The sequence below is a fragment of the Neomonachus schauinslandi genome, chromosome 11 (genome assembly GCF_002201575.2).
Source record: "Neomonachus schauinslandi chromosome 11, ASM220157v2, whole genome shotgun sequence".
Taxonomy (NCBI): Eukaryota; Metazoa; Chordata; class Mammalia; order Carnivora; family Phocidae; genus Neomonachus; species Neomonachus schauinslandi.
Window position 1 is genome coordinate 40,724,796 of NC_058413.1, and position 26,354 is coordinate 40,751,149.

Here is a 26,354-nt window from a genome sequence, read left to right on the forward strand (position 1 = left end):
TATCCAGAGAAGTGCTATCAATTTCTCTTCTTATTTTTCAGTTCCTTGGGGTTCTCATTGTTGTGCTCATTCCTATCTATCTTTCCATAAGTCTATTTTCATAGATGTTTCCCTCTTTTTTACTACCCTTACATTGCCCTATTTCACTTAGATAGGTTAGTTATTGAAGTCTTTTTATAGCCAATACTGGTTTTACACAAGGACAGATCCCATCTTTTAAGTTAGTGCTTATAACTTGACAGAGAAAAACTGTATGTGAATGTGGAGTGGGTGTAAGAGCAAGTGCTTTAGAGTCACATATTCCTGGACTGGGATCCTAGGCCTCCAATCACACATCTTTGGAATATCTTTGGACAAGTTACATTACTTCTCCAAGACACAAATTTATAAAAGATGGAGATAATGCCTTCCTTACTGGGTCTCTGTGAGATATGGATCATTGTGTGTAAAATGATTAGAACGTATGAATAAGTTATGGGGATAAAAGGTATAGGGAATATAGCCAATGTCACTGTAATAGTGTTATATGATGAGAGATGGTGGTGAGCATGGCATAACATATAGACTTGTCAAATCATTATGTGTTACACCTGAAACTAATGTAACATTATGTGTTCAACTATACTTCAATTAAAAAACATAATAGGGGCACCTGGGTGGCTCAGATGGTTAAGCATCTGCCTTTAGCTCGGGGCATGATCTCAGGGTCCTGGGATTGAGCCCCATATTGGGCTTCTGGCTCAGCGAGGAGTCTGCTTCTCCCTCTCCCTCCGCCTCTCTCCCCTGCTCATATTCCCTCTCTCTCTCTCTCTGTCATGTGAATAAAAAAAAAAACAAAAAAAACCCCATAATAAATGTAGCATATTGTACTGTTGATTAAAATTATTTATTCCTTCACTTCTTATAGGTGAAGTATATTTCCTCCTCCATGTTATTTCTGAGCAGAATCTTTTAGAAGCATTGCAAGTTTCCACTAGACCTCTTATTCCTTCACCCTCTGTTATAAGAAGAGCATTTTTCAAATATACAGTGTATCCTCAGCCTGGGTTCTAGAATAAGACGATGGAGCAGACTTGAATCTGACTCAAGGCGTAGAGCAGAGACACACAAACTGAGCTATTTCCATCAGCATAAAATAAGAGCAGAGAAATAAATATTTGTTGTTTTAAGTCACTGAGGTCTTGAGGTTCTTATGCAGTATAATACCATTTCTGTTGCCAGTTTCTGCATTTGTCAGTTTTGCCGCAGTCACAAAGAATCCCAAAGTCATAGTGGCTTAAAACAGCAAACATTTATTTCTCAGTCATGGGTCTTCAGGTTGCCTGTGGCTCTGCTTGGCTTTATGTGGCCATATGGCATTTCAGTCTCTGATCCAGGTTGAAGGAGCAGCTCCTATTTGGGATGTGCTGTTCTCAGAGCAGAAGCCAAGAATACAAAAGCCTGAACCAAATTGTGTAGGTGCATTTCAAGCTTCCATAAAGATACAGTGTATGTCACATCTTCTCATACTCCATTTGCCACATCGCCACGCCTGGCAATGGGGCAGGGAAATATACTCCATCTACTGGGAGGCCCAGGAAGTCACATGTCAAAGAATGGGAACAGATAGTTGGGAACATAATACAACTGACCACAGTAGACTTTCCACACATGTTAGATTTCTTCTGCCTTCAGTACTTCTGTTTCTTTTATTTTTTTTAAATTGTATTTTATTTTATTGAAATTCAATTAATTAACATGTAGTATATTGTTAGTTTTAGAGGTAGAGTTCAGTGATTCATCAGTTGTGTATAAACCCAGTGCTCATTACATCATGTGCTCTCCTTAATGCCCATCAAGGAGCTACCCCATTCCGCCACCTTCCTCCCCTCCAGCAACCCTCACTTTGTTTCCTAAGATTAGGAGTCTATCTTAACAGGGTGATGGACACTGGGGATGGTATGTGTTGTAATGAGCACTGGGTATTATATAAGACTGATGAATCATAGACCTGTACCCCTGAAACAAATAATACATTATATGTTAATTAATTTAAAAGATTAAATTTTAAAAAAGAGTCTCCTATGGTTGGTCTCCCTCTCTAATTTCATCTTATTTTATTTTTCCCTCCCTTCCCCTATGATCCTTTGTTTTGTTTCTTAAATTCCACATATGAGTGAAATCATATAATAATTGACTTTCTCTGATTGACTTATTTCGCTTAGAATAATATCTTCTAGTTCCATCCACGTTGTTGCAAATGTAAGATTTCATTTTTTTGATGGCTGAGTAGTATTCGATTATACACACACACACACACACACACACACACACCACATCTCCTTTATCCATTCGTGCATCAGTGGACATCTGGGCTCTCTCCATAGTTTGGCTATTGTGGACATTGCTGCTCTAAACACTGGAGTGCAGATGCCCCTTCGGATCACTACCTTTGTATCTTTTGGGTAAATACCTAGTAGTACAATTGCTGGGTCAACTCAACTTTTTGAGGAACCTCCATACTGTTTTCTAGAGTGGCTGTACCAGCTTGCATTCCCACTAGCAGTGTAGGAGGGTCCCCTTTTCTCTGCATGCTTGCCAACATTTGTTTCCTGACTTATTAATTTTAGCCATTCTGACTGGTGTGAGGTGGTATCTCATTGTGGTTTTGATTTTTATTTCCCTGATGCCAAGTGATGTTGAGCATTTTTTCATGTGTCTGTTAGCCATTTGTATATAAGACTTATAGCCATTTGTATGTCTTCTTTGGAGAAATGTCTGTTCATGTCTTCTGCCCATTTCTTGACTGGGTTATTTGTTTTTTGGGTGTTGGGCTATGAGCCCTTTTTCTAATAAGACATTTGCAAGTATCTTTTTCCATTCTGTAGGTTCTTTTGGTTTTGTTGACTGTTTCCTTTGCTGTGCAAAAGCTTTTTATCTTGATGAAGTCCTGATGGTTCATTTTGCTTTGTTTCCCTTGACTTTGGAGATGTGTCTAGCAAGAAGTTGTGGCAGCCAAGGTCAAAGAGGTTGCTGCCTGTGTTCTCCTCTGGGATTTTGATGGATTCCTGTCTCACATTTAGGTCTTTCATCCATTTTGAGTTTATCTTTGTATGTGGTGTAAGACAATGGTCCAGTTTCATTCTTCTGCATGTGGCTGTCCAGTTTTCCCAACACCATCTGTTGAAGACATTGTCTTTTTTCCATTGGATATTCTTTCCTGCTTTGTCGAAGATTAGTTGAACCATAGAGTAGAGGCTCCATTTCTGGATTCTCTATTCTGTTCCACTGAACTATGTGCCAGTATCATACTGTCTTGATGATTACAGCTTTGTAATATAGCTTGATGTCCGGAATTGTGATGCCACCAGCTTAGGTTTTCTTTTCTTTTCTTTTTTTTTTTTAAAGATTATTTATTTATTTATTTGAGAGAGAGAGACAGAGATAGTGAGAGAGAACACGAGCAGGGAGGAGAGGGAGAAGCAGGACCTTGCGATCATGACCTGAGCCAAAGGCAGACGCTTAACTGACTGAACCACCCAGGCGCCCAAGCTTAGGTTTTCCTTTTCAACATTTCTTTGGCTATTTGGGGTCTTTTCTGGTTCTGTTCAGTACTTCTGTTTCCACTGCAGAATTGCTAAGCAGGTATAGAAGACAAATACATCTGGGAAAGGTAATATGAATTTAATTTCACCTAGGGTAGAACTATTAGATAATTTTCTCAGAGTAGATTCTAGCTGAAGATACAATAGCAACAGAAAAGAATAAAGAAAATAGTTAAGTATTAGGAAATGTGCTGGATCCCTGCTGATTGAGTAGGAGTCCCAGAAAGCATTGGTGAAAAATTTTCATCTTGAAAGTGTAATTTTATGATGCTGTTAGGTTTCCAGGATTCTAAAAGGAAATGGCTGTGGCAGGACCCTTTCTGTTTGACTAATTGCCTATGCTGATTTTTTTTTTATCCCCTCCTCAGTGCTCTAGGAATTTTTATGAGCCTCTTTAAAGTAACTGAGATGCCAGTTAGGATACATGTAACAAACAGGTGATATCTGTAGTCTGGTTGTTGCCCCTGAGTGCAAAGTCCTTTTGGCCACTGGAACTTCTTCTTTGAATTGGCATCCACTGTACTGGGGATTTGTTTCTTAAATTCATCTATTAAAAGTGTTTCATCTATTATATTACCTGCCAAAGTTTCCTTTCCCTACATTTATGTATATCTATGGGGGTCAGAATATCTTAGAAGGTGTCTGGGGAGAACTTGAACTTAATCCCACATTTAAATTGATTTTGTGACCTTAATTTATCTTCTCTCTTCTATGTCTCTATTTTCTTGTCACTTTTCAAATGTTTGAGTCTTATTTTAAGCAAACTTGATATAGGAGAAGATGCATTAGCATTCAGATAAATTAGTACCTTCTAAACTTAGTATTGCATCATGAAATTTGAAGGAGAGGTTTAGCCTGTTGAAAGAACTTGAAAGACATGGCTAGTAATAAGTAATAAAAATAGGATTTTTATCCTAGCTACTGAAAATGAAAACTCATTTATGTTATTTCTTTCCTTTGATTCTCATTTTCTCAAAATCTGGCAGGTGGGGGAGAATAATAGCTTTCCTTCTCTTACTGGGATGGATATGTATGGTAGATCTGAAAACACTTTGCTTTCAGAAGAAAGGTGCAACAGAAATTTTGTTACTGATATAAGCATAAAGGGGAGTTCTGCTCAGATATGAATAAATTATGTCTTGGATGATGAATTTATTTTTCTGTCCAACTTTTGAAGGACAGAAGTAGAGGGAGGTTTTTGGAGAGTCAGATACACTCTTTTGCCATGAAACATGATTATTGAAAAGATTGCTGTTGTGTGTTTGAAAATAAAGAATATAAGGGCAGCTTTTGAAGTTTTTGTTTGTTTTTAAAATAGCTGCCAATGTTTGAAGGAGACAAGATACATGATATGATGTGGAACACAGCATAGCAAGTATTTCCCTCCATCCATTAGGGAATGTATTCCTATTTCTTAGCTATGATTTTTCTGGGAGAAGTTTGTTTGCATAGGGAGTTTCCATATTTAAATTCAAAGGACATATTATAGAATTCCTGATATTCAGAGCACTCTTCTGGCTTTGTAGGTAAAATTAAAATGAAGACAAATCTTCTCCCCTCAGTGAACTTATAGCTTAGTGAAAGAGACAAGAATTATATAAATTATCATAATACAAAACTATGTGTCCAAGCAAAAATATATAAACCTATGCTATCAGCATGCAAAGGAATGAGATGTGAATTCCAGTTGGGAAACTTAACTCTTGTGGAGGAAGGAGCAGTTGTATTCAACAGGTTGAGGTGGAGGGGAGTGGCATTCCATTTGTCTTGAGGAAAGAACATGAACAAAGGCCAGAAGATAGGAAAGTGCAACTCACTTTGGGGAAGCAGGGAATAGTCCTAGTTGGCTGAAGTTTTAGCTGTGTTCAAGATGATGAAGCTGTGAAGGAAATTGTGGCCAGATTTTTGAAGACCTGGAATGGGATATTAAACATTTTGGGCTTTACACTGAGGGGTGAAGTGGAGCCGAATAGATTTTGAGTATAGTAGTGACATGATCATATCTATATTTAAGGAGGATAACTAGAAGGACTATGGATGGAGTGAGCAATGAATAAACAGGAGAAGAGATTGGAATTAGGGGAATTAGAGATCTTAATTAGGCTATTTAGAAATTTGGGTGAGATGTGTACACACACACGCACACATGCGTGTGTACACACACACACACACACATACACACACACTGGACTATTACCCAGCCATAAAAAAGAATGAGATCTTGCTATTTGTGACATTATGGATGGACCTAGAGGGTATTATGCTAAGTGAAATAAGTCAGACAGAGAAAGAAAAATACAATATGATTCCATTTATATGCGAAATCAAAAAAACAAGTGAAGAAACAAACAGAAAGCAGAATCAGACTTATAGAGAACAAACTGATAGTTGCCAGTGGGGAGGAAGAGGGGAGGATGGACAAAATGGGTAAAGGGGGAGTGGGAGATACAGGCTTCCAGTTATTGAATGAATAAGTCATGGGAATAAAACGTACAGCATAAGGAATATAGTCAATGATATTGTAATAATGTCATATGGTGACAGATGGTAGCTACACTTGTGATGAGCATGGCATAATGTACAGAGTTGTTAAATCACTATGTTGTATACCTGAAACTAAAGTAATATTGTGTGTCAACTATGCTAAAAAAAAGTGCAGATGAGAGACAATGAGGGCTTAGTCAAGGGCAGTGAGGGAGAATAGGAGGGAATTAACAAATTTGAGAATCATTTTGGAAATGTCATAAATACTGATAAATATTTCATTTGGAAGTTAAATAATTTAATGACAGATTGGTTTCCAGACTCAAGATACATTTTGTCGATAGAATTCAGAAGATCTGGCAACCAGTTGGTTATTCCGGAATAATTTTTATATGGTATTAACAAAATTACAGTAGCAATTATTTTCTTCAGTCTTCTTTGATACCTGGGTATCTGATGTGACCATGAGTTTAAGTTCTAGTACTGCAGGTATGATCCATCAGAGTGTAAAATCTATAGGTTATCTATAAGGAGTATTGAAACTGCTGCTAGCATGTCTGTCTCTTCCTAAAGCTCATGTGAGAATGAAAGTAAAAGTACTGTTTTGAGTGGTTATAATAATATCTAGATTGTACAACTTTATATTTTCAAAAAATTTTCATTCTCTCATCATATCCCATTCTTTCAACAATGCTCACACAATATTATATATTATACATTTTACAAGTTTGGGGCAACTGAGAAACAGTAAGACTTAAGGGAAATTTCAAAGGTCACACAGTTATCTAGTACCAGAGAAAGGAAAAGAGTACATAACTTGGACTATTAACTACTATATATACACCAACATCACTCTGCTTTTACTAGTTTTCCTTTTGTCTTACCTAGTTTTAGTAAAATAAATGTGTATAGATATCCCAGATAACTCCTCCATTGTCTCTAATTCATTTAAATAACACAAGAGCATATCAATAGTGTATTTCATGGAATTTTTTTAACTTAAAAATTTTTTTTACCAATAGTTTGCAGCCTTACCTTTAGATGGAATTTTGCATTTATATTAAAAATCTTGTGTACTAATTAGGAATGTGAAACTTTCAATCAGATTTGAGTCTCATCCTTTTTTATTTGTGGAATAAGGGTCAGTCTTCATATCAATTGGCATTATATTTTGCTATAATATTCTTGTTGTGTTCTTGTTGGAATAACAATTCTAGGCATTTCATGGCCTCATCTTAAGTCTATCATCCCTTGCCTTTAGATGAGAATTTATGGGTTGTTTTAGGTTTGTGATCCTTTTTACTCTGTGTTGAGAGGATTCTTCCCCCTTGCACTGTTTCGCTTTATTTCCCTCTTTTTTTCTGTATTTGTATGTTTTAAAGCCCTAAGACCTTGTTTTCTTTCTTTTTTAGTATCTTTTCCCCATGTGCACTTGTACATTTCCTGGTTTCATTTTGGTCTGGGATCAGAAATACTACCAGATACTTCCAGGATATCTGAGTGTGAAGTTGCACACATGCTTATTTTATGTCTCTGTGACTAGCTAACCTAACAATGTGGTGTTTCCAGTGAGTTTTTCTTCTGTTATGTGGAGTGCTTTTGAGTTACTTTTCTCAGGTTGTCTCATTGCTTCCTTGCACATTTTTTCCTTTTTAGATTGCATATGCATTTTGAGGCACTGACTTATTTGGTACTGACATTGAGACATTGATTTTGCTCACAATAACCCCAGGCTCATTCCCTTCCTCTGGACGAAGTTTATTCAGGCACACTTGGAAAAGTGTATTTTCAGATACTTTTATTATTTTCCTTTATTTATCACCAGTGATTTGCCTTCATTTACTTGAGTCTTGTGTATTTGTGAGTAAGCAGGCTCTAAGGCTTAAAGCCAGAAGTTCTCAAATTTTCTTTGTTCATGGTGCCTTTAGTGTGTCAGTAATTTTTTCACAGTGACTTTGGTACAAGAGAAATACCTAACAGTTTACTTCAGTACATAGTTGGGATCAAACAATTTAAGTGTTTATGTACTACAATCTTAGTAGCTGTTTGAAAAAAATACAGGTAAATTGAAAGTAAAAAAATCCACAACTTTAATTTCATTTTTAAATAATCACAATTGCTAATGAGATGTTTGTGCCTTTTGGGGACTGTACAACTTTTTCAAACACTGAAAACAGATTGGACATTGCCTTCCTCATTTTCTGTTCCATATTGATTTTGGCATAGTTGCTTTTTTTATCACTGTAATCACTGAAAACTCAGCTTTGCAAAGATATGAAGCCATAGAAATGAATGTAGTATGATACAAAGTTGAAATTTGTGTTTGTAGTTTGCAGAGTGATCAACAGATGTCATGTATCACTGTGTTTCTCTTGAAAAGTTAACATATCCTGTAGTGTTTCTGTGAGTTCTCTGTGGCATATTGGGGTGTCTTGGTGCAAATTTAGGAATTATAGCCTTTGGTACTTTCTTTTTTGTCTACCATGACGGCATGCTTTTCTGGTATATATATCAAAGTGTCTGGAAGATGATAGGTACTTGTTAAATTTTGATTGGTTTTCATTGTCAGTAGGCAAGCAGTTGGTTCACAGAAGTTGGGACAAAAAAGAGAACATATGTACAATCTGCAGTTCTGGAACAAGACATATTTTGAAGCACAGTACTTTGCTGAGTTATGTTTTGCCATGCTTCTTGCTTTCCCCTTGAATGAATTCTGACGATTGTAAGACACTCATATGGGCTTATCAAAGGCATAGTTCAAAACCTTAATCTCCTCCCATTTGTTTTTAATGTGAGGAACTCATCTTAGACATCTGTTCTAAGAAAAACAATTAGAGAGAAATTATGATGCAGTGGTCTTATCCTGAATGTTATTTTGCAACTTGGCTAGCTCCTGTGCTTTTAAGTTTTAGTAGCATAATAGTCCTATTTCATGGTAAACACTGCGAGGCAAGTGTAGCTTCAAATTTCTTGTCGTTAGTTGACTGAGTCACCTTGCTGTGATTCACCACTGCAGACAACCAAATTGGGAATAAAAATTTAGTGGGTGGATGCAAGGGGTAACATCTGCTTTGCCAGCATTCTACTCACTGAATATACTATTTGTATAGTTCAGGTACTGCAATTAAAAAAGAAAAAAAAGGTAAAGCCTAGGCATATGAGATCTCTTTTGAGAAAGTTTTTAGACCTTACAATTCTATTTTGACTTGGCTGGAATTTTTCTTGCTTAAAAAAATTGGTTTAATCCTCCCTAGAGTGTTAAGTGCTAACTCAATATTTTGCTAATTATGCAGAAGGAGTACCAGATGGTTTCTGAGGATGACACTGTATGGGTGAGAGCATTAGTGAATGAAGCTGTGGTAAACTTTGTAGCTCCATGATCATCATCATCCATAGCAACAAGTGCTTTTGTGACAGAGGAATAGACAATTATGTAACATTTTAAGGTAAAAAAATGCAATTAATTCTGAGGAAAGAGTTTAGGTTGTTTGTAAACTGCCATGTAGTAAGAAGGCATTATTTATTTATTTATTTATTTATTAATTATTTATTTTTTGGGTGGGGTTTATTAATATTATAAGGGTGTATAGCTTTGAAAGATAGTGAATTAAGGGCAACTTTTATTTTTTTATTAACATATATTATTTGTTTTAGGGGCAGAGGTATTTATGTATGTATATATTTCTTTGGAAAATAAATTTTTTCCCTTACTCTCCTTTTCTCTTTGTCCTGACAATCATCTCAAATTGTTATCTTTTTATTATTATTATTTTATTTAACAGAATCAGAATCTTAACTTAGATAAATTTTTTTTCTGGGTTTCATTATCTTTGCCTTCAGTTAGCCTGCAAGAAGAATTGCTTACTTATCCTTACCTCCTGATCAGTTTACCTACACTGGAAAATGGAGAATTAAAAGTAATTCCTACACCAGAAATGTCTCTGTGCTGTATCTTAAATCCAAGGGGATGGTGGTACTAGTCTCCAAGATGTAACAATGTATAACAACAAATATGACAACATGTAAATTCAGAATAACCTACCCTACAAGAGTATCTTAGGTGGAAACAAGAGCCAGGGTGTTAATAATAATAATTTACCATAGAAAGATGAGTTCTTATTAAAATGGACTTTGATTAGTAAATTGATATACATCAGAATATTTCTTTTCATCAAGTAGACTAAATTGTTTTTTGCTTTTTAAAATGGTATAGTAAAAAAAAATTACTGAAGTCTTTGTACTAAGATACTGTGTAGATTTATAAAAGGAAAGAGAAAATACAGGTTTTTACCCTTAAAAGATTTATAGTCTGAAGAAATTCATATTGAAACAATTGAAGAGTTGCTCCATTCACGTAGGCCAGGGTCAGGTGCTTAATTAATATATGCTGAAGGAAAAAATACAGTTGTACATAGGATTAAGAGAAATAAGGCCATTACTCCAACTAGTTCAGAATAGATTTTTGTTGATTTGAAGAAACAAGTAAGTAACTACCTGTAGGTTTAAATGTGAATTCAGGAGCTTATAGTCTGTAAAGCCTGTGAACAAATGGTACAGAACCATGTTGTCATCTACTAATTTGTGAAATAACAGCTTCTAAATTTTTTTCTTATAACTATAATAACTCTTCACATTTATTTAGCACACAATACATTTCAGAGTGTTTTCCAGAGCTTTAGATTATATTAAATTGGTATGGAACAGCTTCTAAATTTTAAGAGAGGCAACATCTTTCTTTCTCAGATGTCATTCATTTCTGTTTATTCTGATATGACATGAGATTGGTAAATCATTTCTAGTCTCCATGATTGTATACAAAATGAGGTCTGTATGTAGTTGAATGAACTTAAAGACAGACATGAGATTAACTGAAATGAAAAAAACATTCATAAAAGCCATGGGAAAGTTAGATTCAAGGATATTAAAATGATCTATGGTATTTCCATGTTCACTGAGTTGGGTTTACAGAGAAAGGGATAAGTTTAAGTGAAGATCTGCTTGATTCAACCCATTTTGCCACAACCATTTTACTTTTTCATAAATGGCTAAATACTCATGGCATCTGCAAAGAGTATGTATGCCAAAAGGTGGGCAGAGTCAGCTGGAAGAAAGAATTGTTTATTGCTCAAGTATGCTTATTTAAAATAAACTAAAAATTATGAAAAATTATGAAAAGAGGGAGTATATGTTTAGTGGATCTGTCTGGGCATAATCATGACTTGTTCTCCTGTCATTTAAATGATCTGGTTCTATAGTGTTTACTCTGCTATTCATTAGCACAAGGTAATACTTCTCATCTTTGTTTTGTCTCTGTAAATGGTGCACAGGGTAACATATCTTAAAGATACAGTCTTGCCAGGTAATCTTTGTATCTTATTACTATTTATAAGATTAGATATTTGTTATGTGTCAGGGACTGAGAGGACTTTTGGGAAACTCAATTCCAAAATAAATTCATTTACTCAAATAGGTCATATGTATATATGGTAAAAATTTCTGAAGGTACAGAAAGTGCAGAGAAAAAGGAGATGTACTTACTTCCTGCAAGTTCCTCAGTTTCTCAGGTTCCTTTCCTGAAAGCCATGTCTATTACCAGTTTTTTATGTATCCATATAGAGCTATATATACTATGAAATGCTTTCTTAACACAAATGGTATATTGTATACATATTTGCCTGTGTCTTGCTTTTTTCATTTCCACAATATGTATATGAGGATATACCTATTAGGACATTAAGAGCTTTCTCATTCCTTTTAAATGACTACATAATATTCAGTGTTTGAGTATATTATAATTTATTTAACCCCTCCTCATTAAAAGACTCTTCGGTTGGTTTTAATCTTTTGCTACTACTAACAAAAAATATTGCATTGAATATCCTTGTAGTCTTCTTTGTGTTCATGTACAAATATATCTGTAAGACTAATTCCTAGAAATGGAATTGTGGGTTAAAGGTTGTATGCAAATTAAAATTAAAATTTAAAGTTATTATCAAATTGCCTTTCATAGCTGCTGTGCCAATTTGTATTCCTAATGGTAATGTTTGAGAGTGCTTCTTTCTCCATACCCTTGACCATACAGATGAAAACTGGTATCTCATAATTTTAGTTTGCATTTTTATCATTTTCTTCAGATTATTTATGTTTAAATGTCAGTGATTTAAGAAAGTAATTGTTTTTAACCTTTGTATTATAGAATATTGTATCCAAGGAGAAAGGTGAACAAAACAAAGATGTTTTATCATGAAGTGAATATCTGTAAATCACCACCCAGGTTAAGAAATAGAATGTTTCTAGCATTCCTAAAGTTCTTCTTGCTCCTTTACCAACAACTACTCCCTTTCCTCCTCCAAAGGTAAAGTTGTCACTATCTCTTTCTTACGGCCATCACTTCTTTTTTTCCCCAAGTTTTTATTTAAATTCCAATTAGTTAACATACAGGTGGTTTCAGGTGTAGAATTTAGTGATTCATCACTTACATACAATACATGGTGCTCATCACAAGTGTCCTCCTTAATATCCATCACCAATTTAACCTGTCCCTCCTATTCATCTCCCCTCCAGCAACCCTCAGTTTATTCTCTATAGTTCAGAATCCATTTCCTGGTTTGCCTCTCTCTTCTACGCACCCCCCCACCCCCGCCGCCACTCCATGTTCATCTGTTTTGTTTCTTCTTTATAGTTTCTTGTCCAGAGCACACATCCCTAAACAATAGTTTGGTTTGCTTATTTTTCTATAAGTTATATAAATGGAATCATACATTATCCGTTTATGTTTGTATCCTTTCATATTACATTTGTGAGATCCATCCTTGTTATTTTATATAGCAATAATTTGCTCATTTCATTGTTCTACAGTATTCCATTATATGACTATATCACGGCTTACCCATCCTATTGTTGACAGACATTTCCAGTTTGGGGCTAATATGAATAATGCTACTATAAGCATTCTTCTACACTTGGCTGGATTTCTGTTGGATAAATACTTAGAAGTGGAATTGCTGGATCAGAGGATATGGTATTTGATCTACATTAGATAATGCCAACCTGTTTTACAAGTCTTTCTAATTTATACTTCCACCAGCAGTTCATAAGAGTTCCTGCTATCATGTGCCTTTGCCCAGTATTGCGATTATCCATTTTTATAGTTTTTACTTTGATGCTGGTGGGTATGATATAACATCTCATTATGATTTTAATATGCATTTCTGTAAATATTAATGAAGCCTAGCACATTTTCATGTTTATTGGCCATTTGAAATCCTCTTTTGTGGTTTCTTTTTCATTTTTATTTTTTTGGTCTAGTTTTCTTTTTTTTTTTTTTAAAGATTTTATTTATTTATTTGAAAGAGAGAGAATGAGAGAGAGAGCACATGAGAGGGGGGAGGATCAGAGGGAGAAGCAGACTCCCCGCCGAGCAGGGAGCCCCATGTGGGACTCGATCTGGGGACTCCAGGATCATGACCTCAGCCGAAGGCAGTCGCCCAACCAACTGAGCCACCCAGGCGCCCTTGGTCTAGTTTTCTATTCAATTGCTTATCTTTTTCTTATTGATTTGTAGACATTCTTTATTTTGGGTACAAACCAATTTTTTTTTTAAAGATTCTATTTATTTATTTGAGAGAGAGAGAGAGAATGAGAGAGAGAGAGCATGAGGGGGGAGGGTCAGAGGGAGAAGCAGACTCCCCGCCGAGCAGGGAGCCCGATGCGGGACCGATCCCGGGACTCCAGGATCATGACCTGAGCAGAAGGCAGTCGCTTAACCAACTGAGCCACCCAGGCGCCCGGGTACAAACCAATTTATATGTTGCTTTAATTTGGGTTCCAGCAAAACCAGAGCCCATGATAAGGATGAAGGTACAGATAGTTTTTTTTTTAATGAAAGATTTTATTTATTTGAGAGAGAGAGCAGAATGAGAGAGAGCGTGAGAGCATGAGCGTGGGGAAGTGCAGAGGGAGAGGCAGAAGCCGACTCCCCAATGAGCAGGGAGCCTGTTGTGGGGCTCTATCCCAGGACCCTGGGATCATGACCCAAGCTAAAGGCAGATGCTTAACTAACTGAACCACCCAGGTATCCCCAGATAGCTTTTTGGGAGTGATTCTAGGAAGTAGAAGAGAAGGAGTGGTGACAATGAGGCTTGGAAGAAGGAAAAGCCATTATTAAGGTCACCACTGTAGGCATTGGGGAAATGATTGCTCTAGGACCTCTGAGAAGAGTATAAAACATCTTCCTGAAGGAAGGGTGTCTGGAGCGCACTTATTTAATGTGGTTGAGAGTTCCTTTAGGAAACATTTATTTCCCCAACTTCTAAGCTGTGCTTGTGCTGGGCAGAATGTACTCTCATAACCTTTAGAGAAGGTCTAAAGCAGAAGGTGGCAGAATGCTCAGTGAGCACTTAAGATGAAATACTTGCCAGAAGCAGTTAACTGGGCTCACATGGAACTGTCTATTGTAGCTCTGGCTAAAATCAGAAATGGGCCAGGGAACTCTTAAACAGGGGCACCAATGATGCCCTTTGTATCTTTTAAATATCTTTCCCCATATTTGAGGTGACTTTTACTCTCTTAATAGTGTCTTTTGTGAACAGAAATGCTTACTATTTATGTAATCAAATTTATCTACCTTTTCTATTTTGCTAATATTTTAATCTCTTAAGACATCTTACCCTGAATTCATGAGGATGTTCTTAACCTTTTTTTTTTTTTTTTTTGGATAGTGTGTTTTGTTTGAGAAGGTAATAGAAGGTATAGATAATTTCTCCAGGAAAATAACACATGATTATGTGCAACTTTGAGGTGTTCATGGAACCTTTGAAACCTTTCCTTGGAATCCCTAGAGGTTCATTGATCTGAGGTTAGGAATTTCTCGTTGTTGTTTTACCTTTCAAATTTAGATCTATAGACCACCTGGAACTAATTTTTGTATGATGTGAGGTAGGGGTCAAGTTTTATTTTATTTTTCCATGTGGATGTGTGATTGATCCAGCACCATTTGTTGAAAAAGCAAACAAAATCAACTCCATCCATTCCCCACTGCTTAGTAGTGCCAACTTATAATTTTGTTGTAAATCAAGTACCTATATCTGCTTAGTTTTTTTTTTTTTTTTCTTTTTCTGGGTTCTTGATTCTGTTCCTATGGAGTGTTTTTCCCCTTGAGCCAGTTTCTCTCTGCCTTAATTACTACTGCTTTTTTTTTTCTCTCTCTCTCTTTTTTAAATTATGTTAATCACCATACAACTACTGCTTTACAATAAGTCTTGATATATGTAGAGCAAGTCTGTCCTTTGTGTTCTTCAAGATTTTCTTGGCTTTTCTTGGACATTTGGATTTTCATATAAACTTCAGAATCACTTTAGCAAGTTACACGCACACACACACACGCACATATTCACATGCACCAAACTGTTGAAATTATTATTGGAATTGCATTGATTTTATAGATTAATATGGGGAGATTTGCTTCATTATAATTTTGAGTCTTCAAATCCATGAGCATAGTGGAACCCTCCACTTATTAAGTCTTTTAACCTATTCTCAAAAATGTTTTATAGTTTACTGCAATGGCCTTGCATTTCTTTCATTAAAAGTTTTGCTTAGATATTTGATATTTGTAATGATTTTATGTAAATGGTCTTTATAAATTCTGTTTTGTTTGGGGTTGTATATAGAAATACAGTGTACCTTTGGGTGCCTGGGTAGCTCAGTCGGTTGTGTCTGCTTTTGGCTCAGGACATGATCCCAGGGTTCTGGGATCAAGCCCCGCATCAGGCTCCCTGCTCAGTGGGGAGCCTGCATCTCTCTTTGCCTGTCACTCCCCCTGCTTGTACTCTCTCTCTCTGTCAAATAAATAAATAAAATCTTAAAAAGAATAAAATATACTTTTGTGTATAAGACCCTTGCATAAAACAAACTTGCTAAATTCACTTATTGATTATAATTCTTTATCTGTAGATATTTTTAAATTTTCTACCTATACAATCATATCATTTCACATAATGAGTTTGATTTCTTCTTTTTTAATCCTTATACCTTGTATTTCTTTTTCTTATTGTATTCTTATTATTATTGTTTAAGGCTTCTAATACAATGTTGAGACTAGAAGTAGTGATGATGGGCATCCTTGTTGTATTCTCTATCTCAAAGAAAGCTTTCAGCATTTTACCATTAAGTGCGATGTATGATATCTGCTTAAAAATAATGTTTATTGTGCAGTAGTTGCAGTTGTTTGGTGCACCATTCTAAATATATCAATTAAGTCAAATTTGCTGATTGTATTATTTAAATCTTAAATATTTTTCCTGATTTAGTCCAGATTATTTTATCATTTATCAAGAGAAGTATTTTAAAATCTTTACTCTGTGAATTTTTCTATTTTGCCTTGTATTTCTGCCAAATTAGCTAAATATTTTGAGACTGCGTCATTAGATTCATACAAATTAAGAATCATTACATGATTCTTATAACAATATGTTTTATATATATAAAAATATGTATTTGGTGGACTGTCTCTTTTATTCTTAACTATTACCTTTATCCCTAGTAATGTTCTTTGCCTTTAAGTCATTCTTGTTTAATAGTATTCGAGTTTTCTTTTGGTAGTGTTTGCATGTTATATTTTAAAAATCTGTTTAGTGTTATTTTTTTCTTATTTTCTTATGTTTTATAAGTGTCTCTTATAAACCACATATAAAAAGGATTTTATTTATTTAATTTTAAAAATTCTTTTTATTTTTTAAATTAAAAAAAATTTTAATTTAAATTCCAGTTAGTTAACATACAGTGTAATATTAGTTCCAGGTGTACAATATAGTGATTCAACACTTCCATATTTTATTTAATTTTTTAATTTTTTAATTTTTTTGCATTTTTAAAATTTTATTATGTTATGTTAATCATCATACATTACATCATTAGTTTTTAATGTAGTGTGCCATGATTCATTGTTTGCATATAACACCCAGTGCCCCATTCAATATGTGCCCTCTTTAATAACAATCACCAGGCTAACCCATCCCCCCATCCCCCTCCCCTCTAGAACCCTCAGTTTGTTTCTCAGAGTCCATAGTCTCTCATGGTTCATCTCCCCCTCTAATTTCCCCCCCGTTCATTTAACACTTCCATATTTTAAAATTGGAGTATTGGTTCATTTACATCTAATCTCTGAACATCCTTTGTGTTGTACTTCCAACTCTGGCATGCCCTGAACTCCAACTGCTTTGCTTTTCTCTATATCACTTACCATCATCCAAAATACTATTCATATTGGTTGTTTTGCTTATCATTTGCCCCCCATTGGAATGTAAACCAATGGATGCAGGGACTTTTTTATCTATTTATTTATGTATTCACATCACTAAGTGGATAGGCATTCCAAAAATTTTGCCAAAATAATGACTCAATGAGTTATATTCCATATGTTCTTTTTGGAGATTTACAAAAATATTAATGTATAAAGAAGTTATACAGATACAAAATTTGTTCAATCAAGAATTTCCCAAGCTCTTACAATCATTGAATCTTACCGAAGTGTAACATCTATTACATAAGGAACCAAGTGTTCTATAGAATACACTTTGGAAAAGATCCAGTAGATATGATTATTGAAGAAGTATTTCTAGTACTCATAGATTAGAGAGCCATTTAGAAGGTCTCCAGTTGGGGAGGCTGCTAAACTAGTGTTCATCTGGCTTGCTACCTATTTTTGTAAATAAAGTTTTATTGGAATACAGCCACACCCACTTATTTGTGTATTGTCTGTCTTTTGCTCTATGAAGACAGAGTTGATTAGATGTGACAGAGATCCTATGGACTTCAAAACTTAAATCATTTACTATCCGTCCTTTTACAGAAAATATTTGCTGATTCCTCCTAATAATAGTCAAAAAAATTCTTGAGCACTTCCTACTTTGTGGGCTCAACATGTTGCTAGACATTTTTATAGAGATAACCTCATTTAATTATCCTAAAAATCTTTTGAGGTAGGCAATATAATTATTTTTATTTTATAGATGAGGAAACTAAGATGCAGAGAAATTGAATAATTGCCCATGATCACACATTTAATAAGTGACAGAGACAGGGTTTGAACCTAGGTCTGACTCTTAGTCAGTTCTTTCTCAGTAAACTAGACTGCTTTCTGGTTCCTGTTGTTCTACGGAGTGTGAAATAATGGAATAAATATTAAAGAAGGTTAAAAACTCATACTGTGCAATGTAATTGTTATTCTAAGAGGTTAGCTATGCAAGCACAGCTGACTTTATTTTGAGGTTCTTTGTGCTTACAATTCTTGAACATAGCAATAGTAAATATTACATTCTTATAAAAATGTATATTTGCAGAATTGGGGTTTAAATAAGTAATTTCCCAGATATAATTTTGTATTTTTTACACACTCAACTATTTTAAGTTGGTTCTGATATTTAGATATCCATTTGTAATTTAGAAAACATCCTTCTTTCATTCTGATTAGTTTTGCATACAGTCTATCGTAATAGAAAGGATAGATTAAACATTTTAAGGTCAACCATGCCCATAGTAGTAACAGTTGCTACCACTTTTTGAGTGCTTAAGTGCCAGGAGACTGTACTTATTACATATAAAGTAATCTCATTAATCTTAGCAACAAAACTGTGAGGGAGAATACTATTATCACGTGTATTTTATAGATAAGGAAACTGAAATGACTTACCAAGGAAAAAGCTGATTTACCTTACTCTGTACCTTCAGAGGAATATTGCTGATTCAAAGGAAGTTAGGTAATTCTATTGGCTACATTAAAACTCTATTATATAATAGAGTAGACATACACCACATGAGCATTTTCCCATGCCATTACCTTGGATTCCAAATAAATGTTTTAATTACCATAATAATATTATGTCTTGTTTTGGACTATATTTTACTTAAACTTTCTCCTATTTTTGAATATAGGATATAGAACTCACATTACTAATTAAGGAGGTTTACTTGCATGTTAATTATAGGTAAAAAAAAAAACCCTCTGAATGTTGGTCAAGATAATGACATTTGTGAGTGTGAACTCTGTACAAAATAGTAGAATTGCATACTTTTATCTGCCTCATTTACTTTTTCCAGTGAAAGATGTTCAGCATTATGGAAATTTAGAAAAGTCCAAAAAGTAGAAAGAAAAGAAAGAACTTACTTCTATTCTCATACCTAGTTACAATCTTTGTTAACAGCTTAATAGTTCCTCCCATCTTTTTCTTAAGCATCAGTTTTTATTTTTTTAAAAGTATGTGAATATAATTTATCCTTTTTTTGCTTCGTATTATCACATGAGCTTTTATCCAGGATTCTATCGACATGGCTTCTACATAAAAAAATTAAAAAAAATATTTTATTTATTTATTTTGACAGAGAGAGAGAGACAGCAAGAGAGGGAACACAAGCAGGGGGAGTAGGAGAGGGAGAAGCAGGCTTCCCACGGAGCAGGGAGCCCGATGTGGGGCTTGATCCCAGGACTCTGGGATCATGACCTGAGCTGAAGGCAGACTCTTAATGACTGAGCCACCCAGGCGCCCCTCTACATAAAAATTTTGATAACCATAAAATATTTATGCTTAGTGAGTGGACTATATTTTACTTAAACTTCCCTTATTTTTATTTTATTTTATTTTTTAAAGATTTATTTATTTATTTATTTGACAGAGTGAGACAGCGAGAGAGGGAACACAAGTAGGAGGAGAGGAAGAGGCAGGCTTCCCACTGAGCAGGGAGCCGGAGCGGGGCTCAATCTCAGGACCCTGGGATCATGACCTGAGCCAAAGGCAGACGCTTAATGACTGAGCCACCCAGGCGCCCCAAACTTCCCTTATTTTTAGATATAGGTTGCTTCAAATTATTATTGTTGCTGCTATTTTATCTCTTTTTTTTTTTTGTATTTTATTTTTTTGCGGGGAGAGGTAGAAGTAGAGGGAGAGAGAATCTTAAGCAGGCTCCATGCCCAGTGCAGAGCTGGACATGGGGCTTGATCTTACAAACCTAAGATCATGACCTGAGCTGAAATTAAGAGTCGGACACTTAACTGACTGAGCCACTCAGATGCCCTTCTTTTGCATTTTAAATTATAAAAGTGTAATCATGCTTATATCCAAATTGAAATATGTAAACATGTAAAGTGAAAAGTAAAGATCTTTGTCCCAGTATGAAGAACTTTCTGGGTATTCTTCCAGAATTTGTCTATGCCTATGTAAGCACATTTCTGTCTACCCTTATTTTACGTAAGTAGTATCTATAACCTGTCTCATTGGTTTTGCTCTTTTATGTGATGTTGGGATAAATATATTTGTGCAAAAATTATTTTTGTGTTTATGACTATTTCCTTAAGACAGACTCTTAAAAGTAGAGTTGGATCAAAGAGATGGACAATTTGAAAGCTCTTATTAAATTTGTCAAATTTAATACACTGCTGTTTTAGGAAGAGTATATTAATATTACAAAATAAGAATTTATTCTATCGTTATAACTTCTACAAAGTGTATGGAAACCTGGCATGTTAATTTCCTAAAAGCTTTTTATAAAGGCCCAATCATTTATGATATAAGTAAATAAATATATAATACAGGCATATCACATGTATATCTATATATGTTATGGGTGTAACATATCTACATACATATTTGTGCACATATAATATATATATGCACACACTGAATTTGTTTAACCGGGTGGGTCTGGTCATTTTTCCCACTTTAGACTTAGCATTGTTATTCTTACTCTTACTGATATTAGTTAGGATTATCTTTTTCAGCATCATTTTTTGAGGTTATAACTTGGTTTAAAAAAACTTGTGTTTGAATCTTATTTAAATCTTTTTTTTTTTTTAAAGATTTTATTTATTTATTTGAGAGAGACAATGAGATAGCATGAGAGGGGGGAGGGTCAGAGAGAGAGGCAGACTCCCCGCTGAGCAGGGAGCCCGACATGGGACTCGATCCCGGGACTCCAGGATCATGACCTGAGCCGAAGGCAGTCGCTTAACCAACTGAGCCACCCAGGCACCCTGAATCTTATTTAAATCTTTATCTTTAAATTTTTTAAATTTATTTTTTTAAATTAAAAAAAAGTTTTTGTTTAAATTCCAGTTAGTTAACATACAATATAAATTTAGTTTCAGATGTACAATATAGTGATTCAACACTTGGGTACAATACCTGATGCTTATCACAACAAGTGTACTCCTTAATTCCCATCACCTATTTACCACCCCCCCTACTCACCTCCCCTCTGGTGACCATCAGTTTGTTCTCTCTAGTTAAAAGCCTGTAAGGAGGGCACATGTTGTGATGAGCACTGGGTGTTATACACAACTAATGAATCATTGAAACTACATCAAAAACTAATGATGTACTATATATTTATCCATTTGTCAGTCAATGGACACTTGGGCTGTTTCTATAATTTGGCTATTGTAGATAATGCTGCTATAAACACTGAGGTGCATGTATCCCTTTGAATTACTTTTTGTATTTTTTTGGCAAATACCTACTAGTGCAATTGCTAAAGTCAACAACACAAGAAACAACCGGTGTTGGCGAGGATATGGAGAAAGGAGAACCCCCCCATGCTGTTGGTAGGAAGGCAAACTGGTGCAGCCAATCTGGAAAACAGTATGGAGGTTCCTCAAAAAGTTAAAAATAGAACTACCCCTTTAAATTTTTTTAAATAAAAAGCATTTTTTTCTGATTATGCAAGAAATAAATGTCAATGTATATAAAAAATCCAGGCAAAAAAGAAGTAAGTAGAGAAAAAGAGAAAGTTTAATTTATAATCTTAATAACCTTTTGCTGCATATCCTTTCTTTTTGTATTTATGCATATATACGTATACATATATATAGATCTCAACACTCATAAATTACATTTTGCAGCATGTATATTCTTTGTGTTTATATGTATACATACCTATATAATAATTTATATGTTCTTATATTAATGGAAAAATACATATGCTTCCTAAGCCTTCCCTCTCCACACCCCCTCCAGTGACAATAGGTTGTAGGTATCTTCCTTGTTGATAAATATGGATATATGCCACAATTAAATGACTGCATTATACTCTATTTTGTGGTTGTACTCTACTTATTCTAATATTGATGAACCTTTGGTTGTTTCCAGCTACTTGCTAGTATAAACAACACTTCAGTGAACATTTTTGTACATATGCCCTTTACCCACTTGTCCAATAATTTACTTAGGATAAAATAGAAATAGAATTTTTGTATCAAAAGACATGTACATTAAATATTTGGATATATTAGAAAGGGCATTTTTTACTTACATTTTTTCATATTGTTTTAAGTTTTTTTCTACAAGTGATATAGCGAATGCAGAATTGTCAAATTGCCCTCCAGATAGTTTGTGCTATATTACATTCTCATCAGTGAATGGGAGTGCTATATTCCTCATGCTTATAAACATTAAATATTAACAATATTTTAAATTTTTGCTAAAATGTTATTTTGTATTGAGATATTAATTGTATTATGTAGCATTTTAAAAATTGTGATATTGAATACATTTTTTAGCTTATTTGCTCTTTCCATTTTCTCATTTGTAAATATTCCCCTTATTTTTGTGGCCTATTTTTCTTTCTCTCTTTTTTTTTTTTATTGATTTAGGAGCTTTGAAGACTCCCTTTTGTTACCAAAAGTATACTTGTTTCAGTTTGTGGTTTATATTGTTAATAGTCTTTTGTTAATATAGAAGTTTAAAAATTTTAATGTAGTCAATTTTATTAATCTTTTCCTTGTTTTAATGTTATGCTTAGAAAGATGTTTCTTATCTAAAGATTTATAAATATAGGGGTACCTGGGTTAAGCATCTGCCTTCGGCTCAGGTCATGATCCCAGGATCCTGGGAATGAGTTCCGCAACCGGCTCCCTGCTCAGCGAGGAGCCTGCTTCTCCCTCTCCTGCTTCCCTTTCTTGTGCTCTCTTTCTCTCTCTGTCAAATAAATAAATAAAATCTAAAAAAAAAAATAAAATAAAAAAACAAAGCTAATGATCCTCAATTAAAAAAATAAATCTAAAAAAAAATAAAAAAAACCAAAGCTAATGATCCTCAATTAAAAAAATAAAGATCATACAAATATAATCTTTATATTACGTAGTTTAAATTTTTAAAAAAGATTGTTTTTAGTTTTTACATTCAAAAAATTCATCTGGAATTTATTTTAGTATAAAGTGGTAATGATATAATGCATTTTTCCCCAAATGTCTACCTCTATTTATTGAATAGTTTATGATTTATTGAATAGTTTATTATTTCCCCACTGACTTGAAGTATCACTTATATAATATACTCTTCTATGAACTGTCATTTACTTCTAGATTTTCTGTTGTTCATTTATCTGCCTGTTATTCCTGTGCCAAAAATACATTGTTTTAATTTTTGTACTTGTGTAATATTTACATTAAGCCTTTTATTTTTATATATTTTTAAAGATTTTATTTATTTATTTGACAGAGAGAGAGATAGCTAGAGAGGGAACACAAGCAGGGGGAGTGGGAGAGGGAGAAGCAGGCTTCCCGCGGAGCAGGGAGCCTGACGCAGGGCTCGATCCTAGGACCCTGGGATCATGACCCGAGCAGAAGGCAGACGCTTTAATGACTGAGCCACCCGGGCGCCCCTACATTAAGCCTTTTAAACCTAAAATATATTTAGGTTATTTTATTCTTGGAAAGAGATCAAACTTCTATATTTAATTTTTTAAATCACCTCAAACATAAATTATTTATTTGATGCAAAAAATAACATCCTTGACCTTAGAATATTTCTCTTTAAGTTTGTAAGTTTTCATATGGTGTATATGATATACATGATAAAAAATTTCATTTTTTTTTAGAAGAAAGACCTTCTGTCCAGTAAAATTGTTCTGGGGAGATGCTCTGAGGTAGAAGATGCAAGGAGACTTTGAATTATAGGCTGATATGTGGACTTGGCATAGTGCCTGTCCCAGAGAACTCTGGTGGTTGAAGCACAGGAGTAGGATCAGAGTACAGAAGTGGTGGAATTTAGAATCTTTTAAAAGAAGCTCTTTTAGCATCAGGACCAATAGGTTTTCAAAGGCCTAGGTTCTGAAATGTAAAGGAATGCTGTTTAAATGAAACAAGGACAGTGCACTAGCTTTGAAACCAGAGATTGGGAATTTGAGTGCCAACCCTGCCAACTTACTACCTTTGTGAATATCTAATCCCACTGAGTTTCAGTTTTTTCACTTATAAAATGAGGATAATAATCCCATCACAAAGTAATTATGAAGGTTTAATGAGAAAATAAATATCGTTGAACAATGGTTGGCCTATAGAATTTACTTCATAATGCCTGGTCTTCTTTTTTTATTGAGAATTCTGCAGAAACAAGGTTGATGGGGATAAAATTTAGGGCTGGGATTTGAGTCTTGGAGAGCTCTGTGAATTTATTTCATCTCTGCACATTAAAAAAGGCAGTGGTTTTTGTCCCAGTGCTAGCATGAGAACATTAATGTAGGAAAATGAGAATTATGTAGTGTGTAGCAGGGTATTTTCCCTATGTACACACACACACACACACACACACATATGCACACACAGAGTACTAGCGGTCTCATTATGGATCTCAGAAAAAGAAAGGGAAATTAGGAAAATTCCAGGACAAGAAGATATAGAAATTGGTAATTAACTGGAACTCGGGGAGATGGGAAAGTGCTGGCATTGGAGAAATGTATTTAAAAATCCAGTTATTTACCCCATTTCCATTTTGCAAGGTGCCTTTTATCAAATGAGTTAAGTGGGAGAGCAAAATATCAAAACTGGCATATTAGGAGAGACATGAATGCCAACTATCCCATTCTACAGAGGAAGTAAAAGGAGACATTTATGTTCCTCATAGAATGAACATAAGTCCAGTGATTGGAAACTCTGAAAATGAAAGTTCTGTTATCAATTTGTCATATGGTCCTAAGTGAGTTATATATCCATTTCCTTGTCTGTAAACTAGGGTGCATCTCATTCTGGTATCTGTAATATTTTTCATTTAGCAAAAGAGGTAATTTCTGATAGATGCCAGGTGGGATCTTGTCTGGATTTTACAGTGAGATCTTTAAGTTGTTATGAAGAATATGCAGCAAAAGGATAAGGGTCTTTCTACATGATTCTCTTCATTTGCTTCTGTGTTTTTGAGGAGAGTGAGCAGAAGACTTAATAAGGTCTGAGAAGGACTAATCTATAATGTGTGACTGAGCTCCCCATGGGTATGCAGTGTGTAGTTACTGAGTTTGATGATGGGGTAGCATTGCCAAGGACACGGCTCTCAGGTCATGTATCCTTGAGACATTCTTCTTTAAAACATGGGTGGTTATATTAGCTACCAGGCCATTGGTGTAAGTTGTGACTTGGGCATATTTCAAGGAAAAAGCAAAAATAGGAATACATTTATAGAAGACATTTCCATCTAGCATGTTCATGTCTCTAAACCTTACTAAACCTGTGGGAGCTAGATAATGATATCTCCATTTCCTATGCATAAAGGATAGGAAAAGGATTTTTTTTAAAGGATTTTTAAAAGATTTTATTTTTAAGTAATCGCTATACCCAGTGTGGGACTTAAACTCACAACCCTGAGATCAAGAGTCACATGTTCTACCAACTGAGCCAGCCAGGTGCCCCTCCTATGTGTATTCTTTATTTCAGAAAAGATTATATAGCTTTATAATCCATTTTCTTCACCTAACAAATCTCACACAAAATTAATTATTTGTCTCCTTTACTAGATTTCGAACTTCTCTAAGTTACCAACTCTATTTATTTTTGTTTTTTTAGTACTTAACATAGTGTGTGGTGCAGAGCAAACAGTAAATGATGAATAACTGATTTATTCTAGGAATCAGGACTCTTAGATAATTAGCCATAGTCACCAGATCTTTATTTTTCTCTTCTTTTAGCATCTCTCCCCCTTCAATTTCTATCATGAACTGAGCAATGCTTAAAAACTATAAAGTGCTGTATACATGCTATGTAGCAAGTTAAGACCATATTGACTCTGAATTCACATGAATTGTTCTGGTCTGAATCCAGAATGCAGCTGTTATTTTTATAATCTTATCCTAAGTACATATTTGCACAACCGGCGGTGTCAACTCATCTAAGTAACTTGGTGTTATTTGCCTGATACATTAAATTATAGAGCTCCATTACTGAAGTCATTATTTGTGGTTAAGAGGGAGTGGTACTGAGAATGGTAACAAGAAGAGTTTTTTTAATATGAGTATCAAACTGGACCCTCT

General features: G+C 34.7%; 1 protein-coding gene across 2 annotated transcripts in view; it reads left to right on the top strand.

The window, feature by feature from the left end:
- Window positions 1–26,354, top strand: part of SOX6 (SRY-box transcription factor 6) — a 594,109-nt gene that overhangs the window by 72,322 nt on the left and 495,433 nt on the right. The window lies entirely within an intron of this gene.